At 42.9% G+C, this 15,656-nt stretch overlaps 1 protein-coding gene across 7 annotated transcripts in view; it reads right to left on the minus strand.

The window, feature by feature from the left end:
* The window catches only part of BCL9 (BCL9 transcription coactivator), a 93,405-nt gene that overhangs the window by 25,745 nt on the left and 52,004 nt on the right, over positions 1-15,656 (minus strand). The window contains exon 1 of one of the 7 annotated variants that reach the window (XM_043876680.1): positions 762-783. The exons of 5 other annotated variants lie outside the window; for them this stretch is intronic. The gene's annotated coding sequence lies outside the window, so the exon portion shown is untranslated. Of the gene's footprint in view, positions 1-286; positions 608-761; positions 784-15,656 lie in introns of those variants that run through there. One more of the 7 variants, XM_043876679.1, reaches the window with a different exon arrangement.

A 15,656-nucleotide genomic window follows, 5' to 3' on the forward strand; every position in this document is an offset into this window, starting at 1 on the left:
GCCTGGGACACAACCTCTAAAAAGCTGAGAGACGCCTCAGTCTCTCCCCACCGCTGGTGGGCAGAGGACGCCCCCCCAACCTCTCCCCACAGGTTTCTCTAGACTCAACTCTTAAATTCACAACCTCGGCCCCCACCCCTTTTCTCCCCTCACCCCAGCCCCCAGCCCTCCGCGGCTTTGGCTACCCCTGCCCTCAAACCCTCTCAAAACACGCGGACGCGGACCCGGCCCCCCCCACCCCCGGCTCCGGTCCTTCCCCTCCCCCGCCCCCTGAGGTGCCACTTACCCCCGAGGCAGGAGTGGGGGAAGGGACAGGAGGAGCGACGTAGGGGAGGGGGCTTCGGTCCGGGGCGGCTTTCAGCCCCGCGGGGCTGGGGCCGGGGCCAGCGGCAGCGGCGGCGCAGCGTCTCCCCCCGGCGGCGGCAGCGGCGGCGGCGGCGCCGGCCCACTCCCGCAGGCACACATAGGCTCCATTGTCCGCCGGCGCCTCCCCCTTTCCGGCACCCCCCTCCCAGTACCGCCCCTTCCCCCTCCCCTCGGCCCTCCCCCAGCCGCACCGCGCCACGAAAGGTACCGCCGGCCCCGCCTCGGACGCGAGCGGAGAAGTGCCCCCTCCCCCGCTGCTCCGACGTCCAGCCCGGCGGGGGAAGAGGGAACGGCCCCTCCCCACCTCAGCGCAGGGCCCAGCCGCCGGGAAAGGCCCGCCCCCCTCCAAGGGAATGTCACTTGTCCCCCTCCCGAACGCGCGTAATGGTACCAACCCGGCCGCTTCCTCCTCCCCCTCCCCAGCCTTCCCGGAGAGGCACCGCCTCTCGAGCCCCGCCCACCAAGTAGCCTCGCCTCCTCGACCCCGCCCCTCCCTCCAATATTTTACTATGGAACCGCCCACCGTCGGCACCACCTCCTTGCTTTGCATGGACACACCTACCAGGTCCCCTCCCCAGTTCGTCACCCGGCCAGAGGTGACGCCTACTCCCCACCTTAAAGCGGCAGAGCCCCCCCCCCCAACTAAAAGAACCTCCCAAAGGGCCGGCGGGGTGGGAGGTGCGGCCAGGGAGGGGCTCTTCTTTCTTGCACCTTTATTTTCGCGTTCACATTCACCGGACCTCCTCACCGCCTCCTGCAGCACCGGAGAGCCACACGGTGGAAAAGGCGCGGAGGGGGGAAGGGCAATGTGGAATTTGGCCATCTTTGACAGAAAAAAATTGGGAGCTGCCAAAGGAAGGGGTCCTTCCCTCACACTTCCCTACTGTCCTGGTCCCGGCCTAGTCCTCAGTCTTCAAGGAGACCCCTGCCCGCCTCCAGGATGAGGTTCCGCCCTAACCCACCCCCTCTCCCGTCCCTGGTCTTCACCCCTCAGTCTCTGCACTGCCTTCGCTGTTGCCGGCTTTCTCCCCTCCAAAGAGTGCAGGCCCCTTTCGGGGTTGCACTCTTTTCCACCTTCTCCAAAGCACGTTCTAGCCATGTCCTGCAGACACGTTGGTTAGTGCAGGGTCTCTTCTTCCTTATGGAGCCCGCCTCAACCCCACTCACGCATCGCTATCTAGAGCCCATAGAGAACCTCTGCCCAGATCCTAAAATCGCTTCATAACCGCTTTTTAAATCACTTCCCTGATTTTTGGAAGGCCTGTGCTTTGGAGAGCTCAAACCCCAGGCATTCCGGCACTGCCCCCTGTGAAGTGAGAGGGTAACCCATTAGACTGCACTTTTCTCAGAAGGAAAAATGACGGCATCATGGTGAGCGCATGTTGCTGAATAAAGCTCAGATTCCGACTACTCCTGTTTTATCTTTGTGGCCCTTGTTGCTGCTGTGCCCAGCTGCTATTACAGACCTGTCTGCTCCACAGCCCTCCCCAGAACACACGGTTTAAATCTCTGTGTCTGTGCTTTGTAGAGTCTTGATCTAAGATGTTTCTGTAACTATGTGCACTGGCCCCACAGCTTTTCTCCATCAGTTAAGTGAAGACTGCCTGTGTTACACTGTACTTCGTATTCTCCCTGAAGATAGATGGAGGCAACATGGCCAAGAGAAGTAGATAAAATTTTCTTCTGTATTTGCTTCCATCACCAAGTTTTAACCAGGTACTTATTTCGAAGAAATATTAGGTTCCCTGTCTAGAAAATAGGAAACGTTCCTTGTGGCAAGTTTTTAACGAATGGTACAGTGGTAAAGGATGGTACATCCTCAGTCGTGTCTGACACTTTGTGACCCCATGGACTGTAGCCCGCCAGGCTCCTCAATCCATGGGATTTCCCAGGCAAGAATACTGGAGTGGGTTGCCATTTTCTTCTCCAGGGGATCTTCCCGACCCAGAGACTGAACCCTCATCTCCTGCTTTGGCAGGCAGGTTCTTTACCTTTGAGCCACCAGGGAAGCCCAAAAGGATGATAACAGGAGAGCCCTAAATGATAAAGCTTTTGAAACACTTTAAAACTCTGGGCTGGTCATGTAAGTTTCTATACCATGGCTCCCCAGCTTAGATTCTATGAAAAACTGTTTTCTTCATAGCAGATGTTTTCTCTTTGTCTTATGTTTTGACTGAGCATGCTGTTCTGTGCTTAGTTGCTCAGTCGCGTCTGACTCTCTCTTTGTGACCCCATAGACTGTAGCCCCCCAGGCTCTTCTGTCCACGAGGATTCTCCAGCAAGAATACTTGAGTGGGTTGCCATGACCTTCTCCAGGGTATCTTCCCAACCAAGGGATTGAACCCAGGTCTCTCGCATTGCAGGCAGAAAAAAAAAAAAGGCAAAAGCAGGTATAAATATAAATTTAAGATCAATTGAAGGATTCCTAATGGAAAAATATTACAATGCTTTTCGTCAAGTTTTGGTGATAGAATATTTGATGAAACATAGTAAGGACCTCTGTAAAAAAAAAAAAAAGTAGGAGGAAAATCAGGTCTGGACATATGAAAAGATAATTAAATCCAGAAATATGCAAGAGGCATTTGCAATTACTAAGGTGGATGGAAAGAAGGGATTCACAGACTTATCTGTAAGAGAAAACCACTACTAAAATAAACTCTGGGCTAGGGTGTTCCAGACCAGATCACCTCTGCCCAGAAAGGTAAAAAAAAAACAAGCTCATTATAACAATAATACACATGCAAAAAAGTCTTAACCATTTTACAAGGCCTTAACACCCTCACTTAACTATATATGTCAAACAAATATATGTTAGAATTATTTACTGAACCAGAGGAAAAAAGCAAATGAATATTAAATGTGCAACACCAGGCTAAAAGAGCAATAATACTGAGAATTTAAGCAAACTGAAAGTCATGAGATTCAAAGGTTAGAGACTCCATAGTAATGGTAATTTAGCTACATTGCACATGGGATAGAAATGCATTTAAAATATTATTTACTGTAATGAAATAGTTTATCTATTTTTATTAGTTTTTTTCCTCTGAATTTTCTAACTTCCATGCATCTCCATCTCACTTGAGAAAGAATTCTATCTATTTTACTGGATAGGGCTCTAGCATACTGTTTATACATAAATACTAATTGATAATGATGAAATCATTGTGAAAAGCAGCCTTTAAATAAAAGCTTCAAACTGTTTATCTTACTGTAGAAATTCTAAGAGAAATCATTTTTTTAAAAATCCAAATGGTAATATGGTTAAAAATAAATGCTTTCAACACTGAAGAGATCTGGGTTTGATTTTTTACTTTCTGAAATTTGCTTCTCCCAATGATGATAAGCACCCACTGTGATACAAACATGGATGGTATGTCTGGCTTAGTTCTTTAACTAATCACTGCACCTGTTATTTGTGTGTCACTAGTCTTTTTATTTTATTTTTTTTAGGACTTCCCTGGTAGTTCAGACGGTAAAGCGTCTGCCTACAATGCGGGAGACCTGGGTTTGATCCTTGGGTCGGGAAGATCCCCTGGAGAAGGAAATGGCAACCCACTCCAGTGTTCCTGCCTGGAAAATCTCATGGACTGAGGAGCCTGGTAGGCTACAGCCCATGGGGTCACAAAGAGTCTCTCAGTTGTGTCCGACTCTTTGAAATGCTTTTGTTCTCTCAGCTTTTGATAAACATATACCTATATTTCTGGGTTGGAAAGAACCACATCCTATTTTACAGATGAGAATTCTGAGACATAGAAGTTTCACGACTTGCCAAAATTATGCCCATTTTTAGGGACTAGAATTTAAGTCCAGCACTCTACAGCACTGTTCTAACCTCCGCGGATTATTCACTCCTAACAATATTACTATTGTAAGAGAGAATATTAGATAATAAAATCAAGACTCAGAAAGGCTGAACCCACTCAGTCAGCTGGTGCTAGGGTTAGAAGCATCTTGCTATTTAGTTCAGAAGTCATGTCCGACTCTTTTGTGACCCCATGGACTGCAGCCCACCACCAGGTTCCTCTGTCCATGGGATTTCCCAGGCAAGAACACTGAAGTGGATTGCGATTTCCTTCTCCAGGAGGTCTTCCCAACCCAGGGATCGAATCTGAGTATCCTGCATTGCAAACGGGAGATCCTCATTTACCACTGAGCCACCCAGGACAGCAAGGGTTATAAGAGGCCCTAACAAATTCCTGGCCTTGGTCAAAGTCCTTAGTTTGTTTATGATTTCCTGCTTCTTAAACTGTTTCTTACCAATTTATCTGGGCTTCCCCAGTAGCTTAGCAGTAAAGAATCCACCTGTGATGTAAGAGCCGTGGGTTTGATCCCTGGGTAGGGAAGATCCCCTGGAGGAGGGTATGGCAACCCACTCCAGTATTCTTGTCTGGAGAATCCCATGGACAGAGGAATACTACCAAGATAGTCATTTATGACTGAAAATGAGGGTTTAGAATGGGACAGCATCTTGACTTGCATAGGTACTGCCCAGTGCTGTAGTAAAATAGTCAGGAAGGGATTTCTTGTTTAGGCTGCCCATGAAGCAGATTTCACCAGTCCATTTAAGCCAATGAGAAGTTCCAGAGCTTCATCCCTGCCAGGAATATTGAGGGCTAATTGTCCTTTTCATAAGGAAGAAATCAAAATTCCCATCTCCTTCCTTCTTGCAGCTCCACCTGGGGCCATTGGCACTCTGATGTGAGCTTGGGTCTTGTTCTATGTCCCCACATATCTGCTTTCTACAACCCGGGCATCAGAGGCACTCGATCTGCAAAAGCTCTGACAGATCTGTCATGTGACACTCATTTCCCTTTAGAAGGTACCACCGATGTTTCTCCCTTATTTCCACACTCAAACCTACAGGGTTGTGCCTCCTAACCTCATTGCCTGCCTTCTGGAAGCCAAGCTTTGTGACACCCAGCCTGCAAATTCCTAAGCCCTAATTGATCGATATAGAAATGCCAATTCCCCTTCCCCAGCTTTCCAGCCATAGTCCATCATGGCTCAATGAGAAACAACCTATATGTTCCACGTGCTGTACCCATTTCTCCCCTAGATCTCTTGGTCTTCAGGTGGTTCTTCACATCTGTCCTTACAGTCTCATGTCTCCTTTCTTCTTCAGTTTCCACTAATTTACTATTTCATTTTTAAAATTCTTAACCTCTTTCCCAAGAATAATTCTCTGCAAGTATTTCTACTATTTAATTTCATTTTCTCCTGCTAGACATTTCTCCAGGAATTTTGCCCATCACACACACGCGCCTATTTTATTTTTCCTGGGTTCTGCCTTCACTACTAAAATCTTCCCACTTCCCACAATCAGTCTCTTCCCAGCTTCTCTGGAGTTGGTACCTAACTACTGCAGCTTTGACTTCACTTCCATGGTTTGAGTCCAGGTTGCTCTTACTAGCCACATTGCCTTTTGGAATCCTTGACCACCTATCATTCCAGCAATTGAAATTCCTATGGCTGAGATGTACCCACATTTGTTTTCACTCCTGGGCTGGCAGACATTACTAGAAGAAAATCCCCCATGAAACCAAAAAAAAAAAAAAAAAATGGATCTCAATCAAATTTCAGGTGATGGAACTTCAATCAAACTTTATTGGATTTTACTTGGCAATCCTTTTATGCATCCTTATTGCTTCCTATATCATTTCCTACAGCAATTACTCCAAACTTTGTCTCCTACTTCTACACTGCAAGACCAACCTTGTCATCTCATCTCAGCTTGGAAGGGTTTTGCTCAGTTATCCGTCTGTCTTCCATTTACTCACTCTTTAGAATCTTTAGTAAAATCTTTCTTACACAAATACTCTTTCCCCCCCTTTCTTTTCATCCCCAGTTTATCTAAAGGGTAACCTACATTCTCTCCCATCACAATTCCTTTTCTTCCTCTGTAATTAACCTAACCATTTAACCAAAATCCTTTCTCCAATATGGCCAAACCTAATCACCAAATCCATCCAATGAATATCCTTTTTTTACTCTCTTACAGTCTGAACTCCAAGATACAATGATATTCTTGTTTTGTCTAGCCCCCATCCCCCAATTTTATTGAGATATAATTGACATACAATATTGTTTAAGTTTAAGGTATGCACATAATGATTCAATATATGTATATATTATGAAATGATTACCACTTAACTTTAGTTAACATCCATCACCTCACATAGTTAGGATTTGTGTATGTGTGATGAGAACTTTTTTAAGACCTACTCTCCTAGCAACTTTCAAATATACACTATAGTATTGTTGGTTATAGTCACCATGCTGTACATTATACCCCCACATCCTATTTATCTTATAACTGGAATTTTATACCTTTTTTTTTTTTTTAATTTTATACCTTTTGAATGCATGTGTGTGTGTGCGTGCTCAGTCATGTCTGACCTGCCAGGCTCCTCTGTCCATGGAATTTTCTAGGCCAGAACACTGGAGTGGGCTGCCATTCCCTATTCAAAGGAATCTTCTGGACCCAGGGATTGAACCCACTTCTCCTGCATCTCCTGCATTGGCAGGCGGATTCTTTACCACTGAGCCACCTTTTGAATACCTTCATACCTTTCCCCCAACCCTCTACCCTCTGCTTCCGGTAATCACCAGTCTATTCTCCGTTTTTGTGAGTTTGGGGTTTTTTGATTTCACGTATAAGTGAGATCACACAGTATTTGTCTTTCCCTGTCTACCTTACTTCACTCAGGATAATGCCCTCAAGTTTCATCCAAGTAATGGCAAATGGCATAACTTCATTTCTGTGGTTGAGTAATATTTCACTGTATGTATATAGCATATTTTCTTTATCCATTCATCTGTTGATGGATACTTGGCTATTGTAAACAGTGCTGCTGTCAACATGGGGGTGCAGATATCACTTGAAGATCATGATTTCATTTCCTTCTAATGGATACCTAGAGGTCTGTCTTCTTTATTGACTTAAATACTTCCTTTACTTGAACATTTCTTGAATGTTCCTTAAACTCCTTGGTGTTTTGATCTTTTGTTTCTCCACTTCTCCCTAGGATTTCTCTCTCTTGCTCTCCTAACTTTAGCTATTACCTCTTTGCAGTTGATCAACACATTTGCAGGTCTAACACAGGCCTCTCTTGAGCTTAAATCCTGCATTTCTATCCACTCGGTTTGCCCATGTAGGAGTCAGTTTAACACATCAAAAAACAAACTCACCATCTTTCAAAATTATACACTGTCTCTCACTTAGGCTCGAAATTTTGGAGTAATCCTGACTCAAAATTTCTAGCTGCTATGTATTTTACTCAACCATCAGTGTCCACAAATTCCTCCTTAAATCAATTTCTTGTTTTCTGTTCCCAAGGTGGGACTGTTGTAATAGTTTCTAAATAGACATTCCTGCCTCCAGCTTCTCCTCTCAGTCAATTCTCCACGTTCTTCCTAAATAGATCTTCCCAAAAGACTTGTGTGTGTACATACATGTACATACGTGTGTGTGTGTATAATCATTTGTGCAGCGCTAATTCCTCTCTAATTATTTAAGCCCTACTTGTTCTTCTGGGCCCAACTATCCTAACATCTCCACAATATAGTATAGCAGGAAAAACAGTGGCTTTAGAGTTACCAGGACCTGGATTTGAATATTAGACTGTATTTTACTTCAAACTTCATAGAAAAAAAATGTTATTTTCTTTATCATTAAGTTCAGTAGTAGATGTTTATATCACCTGTTTTAGAACACAGCTTAGATATGCAAGTGTTTAATATTAATAGCGTGTGTACATGCGTGCTAAGTCACTTCAGTCCTGTCCAACTCTCTGACCCTATGAACTGTAGCCTACCAGGCACCTCTGTCCATGGAATTCTCCAGGCAAGAATACTGGAGGGGGTTGTCATGCCCTCCTCCAGGGGATCATCCAGACCCAGGGATCGAACCTATGTCTCCTGCAGCTCCTGCATTGCAGGAGGATTTTTTACTGCTGAGCCACCAGGGAAGCCCAATAATAATATCATCTACCTTTTGTTGTAGTTGCCAGTCCTTCCCTATGTCCTGAGAGCAGAATCTTACACCTCTTTGTGTTTCAAAGTCGTTGAGTTATTGCTACATTTATTGAGTATCTACTAGATGCAGGGCATCTTGAGGGGAACAAAAAATGAATCAGGCACACCGTTTTGTCTTCAAAGTATAATCAGACTTATGTGGAAGATTCATTCATCCGGGGGGGCGGGGGGGGGGGGCGGGGAAGAGAAAATGTCTAATTTGCCAGGTACTTTGCAAAGTACCGAAGATTCAAATAAGAAGAGGACATGTTCCCTGACATTTGAATCTGGGATCTATCCAGTTAGGGATACTGATAAGCAAACATTTATAATCAAGTATAGTAAATACTGGTTCAATCCCTGGGTTGGAAAGATCCTCTGAAGCAGGGCATGGCAACCCACTCCAGTATTCTTGCCTGGAGAATCACCATGGACAGAGGAGCCTGGTGGGCTACAGTCTACGGGGTATCAAAGAGTCAGACATGACTGAGTGACTAAGCACAGCACAGCACATAGTAAATGCTAGCATATGGATACATACCAGGCATTTGGGGCACACAGAGGAGGCATATCTAATTCAGACAGGAGAGTCAGGGGACGCAATAAGTCCTGAGCACAGTCTTAAAAAATGTGTAGCAGTCAACCAGGCAAAAGACTCAGCAATGAGCAAAGGCTTGGCTGTATAAGAATGTATATAAATAACCGCAATACAAGATAGAAAGTAATAAATAAGTGGCAGAGCAGAGGCAAAAAGTGGCAGTCAAGAGGAGGTACATTCTTGGGAGGTGGGTGAGGTGAGCAGAAACTGCTGTGTGGTAGTGGAGGCATTTGAAGCAATCTGAAGGGTTAAGGGGTCAAGTTCAGACGTGCAGTGGGGCCGATGCCTCTTTGTCTTCTGAGCATTCTGTGCTGTGCCCTGTACAGAGTGGCATAGGTCCCTATTTGCTGTGATGATGGCGATGATTATGATGATGGTGGTGATATCTAGGTTTTTATCATGAAGTTGCCTCTTCCCAGACTAGTTTACAAGGGGAGAATCATGAATCAAAAAAGCATTTCTGGGTGGAGAGCCTCTCAGTCAGACTGCCTGGCTTGAATCCCAGCTTTTTATTAGAGGGCTGTGTGACTTTAGAAAAATTACTTAACTTCTCTAGGGTTGAGTTTTTTCTTCCATAAAATGGAGTAATGATAGTGTATGGAACAAATGAATGACTGCATATAGACATGTAGGAAGAGTGCCTGGCACACTGTAGGTACCCAATAAATGTTGGTTATTAGTATTATTATTTTTTGATGGTTATTGTTATTACATTTGTGCATCTCTGGATTATCCACAATGGGGTTGGCCTTAAGAGAGATTTTAGGAGCACTGAAAAGGCCATCTCCTCAATACTTCACTTATTGTCACATCACATCTCACTCACTGGTATCTCTTCAACTCTCCTAATACAGTCCTTTAAATTCTGTCATTAGACATTCATACCTTTGGATTTGAGATGCCACTTTCCCAATACCTTGGGAAGGGACATAATAAGGGGTCAGCCCTTTTTCACTTTAAAATTTTATCTGGCCAGACCTCTGTCCTTCTTAACTGCCAACAATACTGAGGAAATACGGAGAACAAAGAAAAGGCTAATGCTGAAGCTTGGAGAAAGTTTTTCCTCAGAAACTCAAGCTAGAAGGAGATACTCTGAGGGCTTCCCGAGGACAGCAGGTCCTTTGGGATTGGAAAAAGAGGTGAGACAGCAGAGGGAGACCAAGAAGTGATGAGGAAAGCAAAAAGAAGGTCATTCATGTCAGTAAAGACGCTAACAACAAACAGTGCTGATCTTCACTCTGGAACTCTTCAGTCACCACGCCTTTCTCCTCTCTGTGCTGTGTTTTACAATAAATAATTTTCTCAGGACAAATCTTCATTCATATTAATGAAGGAGACCATACAGGTGATCAAGAAACCCCTGGTTTTAAATTTTCATAACGACTTTTACATGTTTGCTTTCTGTGTTATCAAAAACTAATAAAACACCTACTATCTGTCTTAATGCCAAATTAAGGAGAGTGAGAATTTCACTAGAGGCTGAAAAAATAGTCCCTCTCAGGCACCATATAGTCCAAATGAGGAAGCATAAAAATTAATAACAACTAACTCCTAAATTGTATAACAGATATGACACAAAACTCTAGACTTGTAGGGAAAAAAAAAAGCAATGAGTAGAGTTTGGAGTAGCAAGCAATAATCTGAAGGATTAAATTGAACGGGGCCTTGAAGAATAGGTTTTGGGCAGTTCCAAGAGGGGTTGATGACCTCAAGGGAAGGGAGACAAGGAGCAAGCCACAGACTAAAAGAAGCACAGCACATGTGTGGACAGAAAATGATAACAGTAAAGGTCATTACCAACAAACATGATGACAGCTGTCATTTATTGAGCATTTAGTATTTGCATGTGCCAGGCACTAAACACTACATTTATATTGTCTCATTTGATACACATAATAACGTCATGAGATACGAACTGTTATTCTCATTTTACAGTTGAGGCGCCAGATGCTTCAAGGAGTAAGTAACTGTCCTAAATCATGCAGCTAAGTGGGAGCTGAGTTTAAAACCCAAGTCAGCCGGAGGTGAAAGCTCTTAACCAGCCCACACTACAGCCTCTCTTCAGCACGGGTGTTAGGAAGCAATGGGGCATATGATTGGTTAAATAAGTTGGGAATTCATTACACAAAATATAATTTAGAGAAAGCATACAAGAAGGATACACGGTAAGTTTTTAAAAAGGCCAGATAAAATAAGCTATGAGGATATATTGTACAACATGGGGAATATAGCCAATATTATAAAATAACTATAAACGGAGTATAGAAAAAGAAAGTGTTAGTCCCTCAGTTGTGTCCAACTCTTTGCGAGCTCATGGTCTGTCCATGGAATTCTCTAGGCAAGAATACTGGAGTGGGTTGCCATTGCCTTCTCCAGAAATGGAATATATGTAACCTTAATAATTATGAATCGCTATGTTGTATACCTGTAACTTATGAAATATTATACAGCAACTATACTTCAATAAAAAGAGTAACCAAGACCTTAGTATTAAAAAATAACATGCTTACTTTTTCTTCATGTCTATTAGTAACTTTCAACTAAAAGATTGTTCATTCTAAATAAAACAATAGTGTAAAAAAAAAAGGTAACATGCTTAAAAATTTACAACTTTTTGATGAATAATTTTATAATGTTATTTACTAGTAGCCATTTAACAAAAATATGGGTATCTGAAAATACTAACAAATATTGCATTAGATGTCTGTATTTATCAAAACAGAACCAAAGTATGCATGTTGCCATTGTTGTTTATTTGCTAAGTCGTGTCTGAATCTTTTGTGACTCTAAGGACTGTAGCCCGCCAGGCTTCTCTGTCCATGGGATTTCTCAAGCAAGAGTGCTGACATAGGTTGTCATTTCCTTCTCCAGGCTATCTTCCTGATCTAGGAATTGAACCAGTGTCTCCTGCATTGGCAGGCGAATTCTTTACCACTGATGTATATATGTGTTTATATACCTAAATAACCAGAATTATATATCTTTATTAATAAAAAGGTCACAGTGTACTGAACACTGCTTATGGAACAGGCACCTTCCTTACAGCATCATCCTGAATGTGATTTATAATTACACCCATTTTATAGACAAGAAAACCCAAATGCAGAGGTTAAATGACTGCCCAAGCCTCACAATACTTAAACAGCACATTCCAGATTTGAATGCTAGGCTGGTGGCAACACCTGTGCCCTTGCTACTAACCTACACAACCTCTCTCCTGAGCAAGGGAAAAATTGTGTAAAAATAACACCACTGCAATTTACATTGTGTCTTTCAAAGCGTTTTCATATTCATAGCAACAGCCAACTCTTACGATAACCACGTGATAAGGTTCAGAAGATACCTCCATCATAGTGAATAATAATAGTAGTTATAGTTATCATTAAAATAGTAGTCTTAGTCAGCACTGACTGAGTGTTCCATACACCTGGCACTGTGCTAAGGTCTTTAAATGGACTACATGGTTGGTTCACAACAACTCTGTAAGATAGGCTCTATTACTATCCTTACTTTGCCCATGAGGAAATGGGGACTCTCCTAACTGGTGTCAAGAGAGGGTAAGTAACTTAAGGAAGGAGACTAGGCTCAGATAAGTTACAGAATTAATTCAAGGTCATGTGATAACGAGTGTGATTCCTGGACTGGAGCACAGATCCCCCAATTCCACATCCATGAAATATCCTTTTCATGTGATGATACTAACAATGAATCTGCAGCTACAGGAAGGACAATTTGAAGAGAGAGCTACAGCCAGCAAGGAAAGCAGCTGGAAGACTAATGTGTAGTAATTGTGAGATGATGCAGAGCCAGGTAGGATAGTGTGAGGGGGGATGAAAAGGTGGCCAGGCCAGGGGCTATCTGAAAAAGATTATGGTAGCTCACTTCTGCAGCATGAAAATACAAGAGGAAGGAAAAATAGCATAAGTTTGGCTTCTAGCCATAAAACCTGTGAAAAGAGGGACACTGTGGTCAGAAATAGGAGTGGTTTGAAAATGGCACTGGCCCACAGTGAAATAACACTACATACCAACTAGGGATACAGTTTTGAAAAGTCAGGCAATAACAAGTGTTGTGTGAATGAAGAGATGCTGTAATTCTCATACACTGCTGGTGGGATGGTAAAATGGCACAGCCACCTTTGAAAACAGTTCCATAGTTTCTTAAAAAGTTAAACATAAGTTTACCAAACAACCCAGCAATTCCACTCCTGCATGTCCACAAAGACTTGTGTGTGAATGTCCTACAGCAACATTATCTCAATAGCCAAAAGGTGAAAACAATCCAAACGTCCATCAACTGATAAATGGATAAATAAAATGTGGTATGAGGAGGGCATGGCAATCCACTCCCAGTATTCTTGCCGGGAGAATCCCATAGAAGCCTGGCAGGCTACGGTCCATAGAGTTGAAGAGAGTCAGACATGACTAAAGTGACTTAGCATGTATGCACACACATAACAATACTGTAGAATATATTCAACAATAAAAAAAATCAAGTACTGATACACACTATAACATGGATGCACCTCAAAATCACTTGCTAAGTGAAAGAAAAGAAAAGCGAAAATGTTAGTCACTCAGTCATGTTGGACTCTTTGGGACCCCATAGACTGTACTCCTCTGTCCATGGGATTCTCCAGGCAGAAATACTAGAGTGGGTTGCCATTTCCCTCGCCAGCAGATCTTCCCCACCCAGGGATTGAACCCAAGTCTCTTGCATTTGCAGATGGTTTCTTTACAGGTTGAGCCACCAGGGAAGATGCCAGATACAAAAGACTATAGTATTGTATAATGTTTTTTACATGAAATGTCCAAACAAAACAAAGCTATAAGAGAGAGCAGATTAGTGGGACTGGAAATGGGAATCAACTGCAAATGAGTATGAGGGATCTTTTTGGGGTGAAGCAAAGGTTATAAAAATGGGTTTTGGTGATGGTTGCACAATACTGTAAATTTACAAAAAAAAAAAAAAATCATTGAGCCATATATACACTTAAAATGAGTGAATTTAGGGTATGCAAGTTACATCTCAATAAAGATGTTCTTTAGAAAGGTGAAGCTGGTTTGTGAAGGAAGAGAGTTAAGTTTTGGAATCATAGGTGACCGCTGAACACTAAAATGGAGATGTCCCACCAGGTAAGAGTTGCAGGTGCAGAGGTGAAAGTGGAAGGAATAAAAATGGATGAGCTCACACACACACACATACACACACACACACACAAACAGACACACACAAGAGGAAAGGAAGAAAGGAAGATGCCAATGGCAAACATTTGGTGTAACTACCATTTAGGGGCAGGGATAATAGTTTACCTGGGCTGACATGGTGTTCATCCTGGTAGCAACATATCCAGCTAATATTCAAATTTACTTGTATTGTCTAAGCATACACCCACTAACAGCAAAGGTACGTGCCACACAGCATGGCAAAGAGTGGGGTAAATCTACTTGGGGGAAAATTGCCTCTAAGTGACTAAAACACACAAGGATAACTGGGAATGGACTGAATATGTTCCCTGTATTTTGGTGCTAAAAAGAACTGCACAAACATTTTTACCCAAATTAGAAATAACATCAGCATTAGGGAGTGCAGTTTTCAAGAGCAATGATATTTCACTTAGTCACTGGCAACCAAGAAGGATGGATACTGTGCTGGACTACCCCTGGAATCAGGCTCTTTGGCCCCAATATTGACTTCTGAATTTAGAAGGAGGCAGCAGAGATTCTCAGATAAACTACAACTGCTTTTCCACCTCAGAATTCGTGGACCCTTCCTCCTCCTGCCTCGACTCCATCCCTAACCAAAGCTTAGAGCTTTGGGGAGGAGACCCTCCCAGGCTAGGGACTAAAGACCCCTTCCCTCCCCTAAGGCCTGACAATTCTTTGTTTCTCCTTCTTTCACATTTCTGGTTGGTGTAAATGAAGCAAAATTAGACTACAGTCCTTGGCTGTGAAAGTAAAGGAAAAAAAAAATTCAAAGACTCATGAAGCTCAAGATAGAAAAGGAAGCCCAAGATTGAAACCACACTGGCTTCAGGACCACCCACCACCCACACGGCTAAGCAACGGGTTCCAAATCCTGGGTCCAAGGTGGACCGAGATAGAATTTAGATTGGGTGGGGGGAATAAAACTTAAATTTCACTAACTTCTACCTGAAATTTATCATTTCCTTCAATGATGAAGATAGGCAATAGATCAAGGCAGAGCAACCCGTGACTTTTTACCAATAGAATCACAGACATTTTCACATCATCTTACAGTTGTGGCAGATATTCTAAATATTGTTTACACTCACGACTATGACAGAATTACAGTAGTTATTAGACCTGCCAATAGACTTTTTTTAAAATTAATGCCCTAATAAAGAAGCACATAAATTACTATATTACGAATTAGAGGCTTTGAATATTTTTGATATTTCATTATTGAAATTATTTCATTATGCACTATTTTTATATCACTATGTATTTTATTTTACACGTTTAAAATCATGATTCTGTCCATAGGCTTCACCAGACTGCTCAAGGGGGTCCATGTCACTAAAAAGGTGAAGGACTCCCAGGCTGGAAACCACTCCCAGTCCTCATTCACCGCCACCAAAAGTGAGCTTCCCTGGGTGCCTGCAGTCCCACCATTAGTGAACATTTCCTTTGGGTTTTTAAGATTTCCATTAAATTGC

This window comes from Cervus elaphus, chromosome 20 (genome assembly GCF_910594005.1).
Source record: "Cervus elaphus chromosome 20, mCerEla1.1, whole genome shotgun sequence".
In the NCBI taxonomy this organism is placed as follows: Eukaryota; Metazoa; Chordata; class Mammalia; order Artiodactyla; family Cervidae; genus Cervus; species Cervus elaphus.